This window comes from Vigna unguiculata, unplaced genomic scaffold (genome assembly GCF_037176805.1).
Source record: "Vigna unguiculata cultivar grain cowpea cultivar isolate G323 ecotype 2 unplaced genomic scaffold, ASM3717680v1 ptg000193l, whole genome shotgun sequence".
Lineage (NCBI taxonomy): Eukaryota > Viridiplantae > Streptophyta > Magnoliopsida > Fabales > Fabaceae > Vigna > Vigna unguiculata.
The window spans coordinates 16,104-20,412 of NW_028196830.1; the positions used below are offsets into that span (position 1 = coordinate 16,104).

The 4,309-nt window shown below is 32.3% G+C and overlaps 1 non-coding gene across 1 annotated transcript; it reads right to left on the reverse strand.

Moving 5' to 3' along the window:
- Positions 1-2,326: 2,326 nt before the first annotated feature.
- Positions 2,327-2,398, reverse strand: TRNAR-UCU (transfer RNA arginine (anticodon UCU)). The gene has a single exon. It is a non-coding gene; the product is annotated as a tRNA-Arg (tRNA).
- Positions 2,399-4,309: the final 1,911 nt, after the last annotated feature.

The window sequence follows — 4,309 nt, forward strand, 5'->3', positions numbered from 1 at the left end:
CCTCCGAATATTCTAGTCTTATATTGGTAATTGTTTTCACTTTGAATAGAGAAGAGAGGATAGGCTCATTACATAAAAAATTGGTAAATTTCCGATAAGTAATTGAGTGTGAGAGCCAAATGAATCGAAAGATTCATGTTTGGTTCGGGAAGAGATCATAGACATTTTGAAATGGATGGAAAGAGAGTCTACTTTCATTACGTGATTTATTAGATAATCGAAAACAGAAAATCTGGAGAACTATTCGAAACTCAGAAGAATTACAGGAAAACGCCATTGAACAGCTCGAAAAAGCCCAGGCCCGCTTAAGGAAAGTTGAAACAGAAGCAGATCTGTTTCGGGTGAATGGCTATTCTGAGATCAAACGAGAAAAATTGAATTTAATTAATTCAATTTATACGACTTTGGAACAATTAGAAAATTACAAAAACGAAGCTATTGATTTTGAACAACAAAGAGTTATTAATCAAGTTCGACAGCGGGTTTTACAACAAGCCTTACAGGGAGCTCTAGGAACTCTAAATAGTTGCTTGAACAACGAGTTACATTTACGTACTGTTAGTGCTAATATTGGCATGTTTGGGATGATGAAATAAAAAAATAACTGATTAGGCTTTCTATTATACAATAGAGTATAGGCATCATTTTTTTCTTATAAAAAATAAATTTAAGATATTTTCATGGTAACCATTCGTGCAGATGAAATTAGTAAAATTATCCGTGAACGCATTGAGCAATATAATACAGAAGTAAAAATTGTAAATACTGGTACCGTACTTCAAGTAGGCGATGGTATTGCTCGTATTTATGGTCTTGATGAAGTAATGGCGGGTGAATTGGTGGAATTTGAAGAAGGTACTATAGGCATTGCTTTGAATTTGGAATCAAAAAATGTTGGTGTTGTATTAATGGGTGATGGTTTGCTGATACAAGAGGGAAGTTCAGTAAAAGCAACAGGAAGAATTGCTCAGATACCTGTAAGTGAAGCTTATTTGAGTCGTGTTATAAATGCCCTGCTAAACCAATTGACGGTCGAGGAGAAATTTCAGCTTCGGAATCTCGATTATAGAATCTCCCGCTCCCGGTATTATTTCAAGACGTTCGGTATATGAGCCTCTCCAAACAGGACTTATTGCTATTGATTCGATGATCCCCATAGGACGGGCCAGCGAGAATTAATTATTGGAGATAGACAAACAGGTAAAACAGCAGTAGCCACAGATACAATTCTCAATCAACAGGGACAAAATGTAATATGTGTTTATGTAGCTGTTGGTCAAAAAGCATCTTCTGTGGCTCAAGTGGTGACTACCTTACAAGAAAGAGGAGCAATGGAATACACTATTGTAGTAGCTGAAACAGCGGATTCTCCAGCTACATTACAATACCTCGCGCCTTATACAGGAGCAGCTCTGGCTGAATATTTTATGTACCGTGAACGTCACACTTTATCATTTATGACGATCTCTCCAAACAAGCACAGGCTTATCGGCAAATGTCTCTTCTATTACGAAGACCACCAGGTCGCGAAGCTTATCCAGGGGATGTTTTTTATTTACATTCGCGTCTTTTGGAAAGAGCCGCTAAATTAAGTTCTCAGTTAGGCGAAGGAAGTATGACTGCTTTACCAATAGTTGAAAACTCAATCGGGAGATGTTTCAGCTTATATTCCTACGAATGTAATTTCCATTACAGATGGCCAAATATTCTTATCGGCCGATCTATTCAATGCTGGAATAAGACCCGCTATTAATGTTGGTATTTCAGTTTCCAGAGTTGGATCGGCGGCTCAAATCAAAGCCATGAAACAAGTAGCTGGTAAATTAAATTGGAATTAGCACAATTCGCAGAATTAGAAGCTTTTGCACAATTCGCTTCTGATCTAGATAAAGCTACTCAAAATCAATTAGCAAGAGGTCAACGATTGCGCGAGTTGCTTAAACAATCCCAATCAGCTCCTCTATCTTGATTCATTAGAAATTGGACAGGTAAGGAAATTTCTTGTTGAGTTACGTGCTTACTTAAAGACGAATAAACCTCAATTCAAAGAAATCATATCTTCTACCAAGACATTCACTGGGGAAGCAGAAGCCCTTTTAAAGGACGCTATTAAAGAACAGATGGAACTCTTTTTATTCCAGGAACAAGTAGAAAAAAATTGATGAATCATTAAATAATTTTGTAATTCAATTTTCCAATTTTTATAATTAGTATCTTTTAATATGTTTTTATTTCATTTGAATATTATATATAATGAATTCGAATCAAAATGTAATAAATCAAAAAAAATAGAAGGACAAGGTTGAAATTAGATATGCAAACAACTTGCGTCCAATAGGATTTGAACCTATACCTAAGGTTTAGAAGACCTCTGTCCTATCCATTAGACAATGGACGCTTCTATTTTATATTTGATTCTTTAACCTTTTTAACTAAACCTTATTAAAAAGATTAAAGAATCAAACAAATATAAAGAATTCTAGAAATTATAAAAATAAAATAAATCAAATATTTAGAATAAAAGAAAAAAAAAATAAAAAAGAAAAATCAATTGAATATAATTGAATATATATAACTAAAACTAAATTAAGAAATGAAAATGAAGAATTGACAAATTCTTTAAGAATTCTAGATTCATTCTCGAAGAAAAAAGATAGATTTAAATAGAATAAAATAGAAGCGGGTAGCGGGAATCGAACCCGCATCGTTAGCTTGGAAGGCTAAGGGTTATAGTCGACGTTGATTCATCATTTTGATTTAACGTCTCTAATTCAAAACTGAACGTGAAACTTTTGTTTCATTCGGCTCCTTTACGGAATGAAGAGATGGACAATAAAAAAAATTGACCCATAACATCTATGTCAGCCTTTTTGTATGAATAGGTTTCAAATATCTTGCTTTTTAGATGATCCCTCTAGAAGAGCAATATTCTAACAATCTATGTTTTTTTTCTAGTTACTTCGTTCTCTATTTCTATTTCAGAAAATCTTTAGGAAAAGAAGAAAATTTCCGTCGAGCTAAAAAAATGTCGATGTCTCTAGTAAACTAAAAGAATCGTTTAATAGCTATTTTGCTTCAATTTTTACTATGCAAAAAAATGGAAGATTTAGTTACGATTAGAAAGAAACTTTGTATATTTCTCTCCATAGATCCTTTAGTAATACTCAAAAAATTCGGATTATAGATCCAATTCCAAAAACTTATGTTTCATAATTTTAAAACTCAATTTGTCAAATTCGATTTGATTCTTCTTGTATACAAATTACAATAATGTATATTATACCGCAAATAATTCATCGAGGGGTATAAAGGAGTCCCTTTAAGTAAAAAATAAAGTTTTTGATCGGCATATGAATCAAATGGGGGATCCCTTAACTTTTGGGGGGTCCTTGAAACGAATCGCACTTTTACCACTAAACTATACCCGCTACAATATCATTATTGTATCTTTTGTTGAACAAAGCAATCAGACAAAATAAAGAAATGGGAGGCATAATATTCTAATAAGTCGAGTATTGACATGTTTCATTAGAGAATCTTCTAATGAAATTTGAAAAACGGGATAATTTTCATTTTTTTATTTTGCTGAAGGTTATATATATATACAATTTACGTTACCAGAAAAAAGAGAGGGAGTAAGAAAAGAGAACATTTTTATATTATCTTATTTTGGTTTTATCTCATAGGAATCTATCCGTATCTCTTATTTTTTTTTTAATTACAAATATTTTTACAAATATTTTTTTTTCGAATAAAATATATTCAAATAAAGAATTTTTCTTCAATATTCATGGGAATAAAAGAAAAAGAGCCCGACTAGGTACTGGCCGGGCTCATTGGCTGTATAAAAAGAAAAAAAGAAAACTAAAATATATAGAATAATAAAAAAAAGATAGATAAGATAAAAAAGAATAAAAAAAAAGCAAGTCTCTTTTTTTTTTAAGCTCCCTTTTTGTTCTTCTTGTTTATGTGATATAACATAAACAAAGTAATTCTTTTTTTTTTCAATTGGGGAGAGATGGCTGAGTGGACTATAGCGTCGGATTGCTAATCCGTTGTACAAATTCTTGTACCGAGGGTTCGAATCCCTCTCTTTCCGTTGATAATTTGGTATTTTTTTTTGAACTTGTTTTTTTTATTTACTAGTTAAAGATGTTAAAATAGAGAAAATCCTAAAAATATTTCAAAATTCCGCACAAGCAAGAAAACACAGAATCCACTTTTTTCTTATTCTATTCTTCACGTCCTGGATTACGTCCTGGATCGTTAGATAGGAATCCGAAGATGAAAAGAGAAACGAAAAAGATCA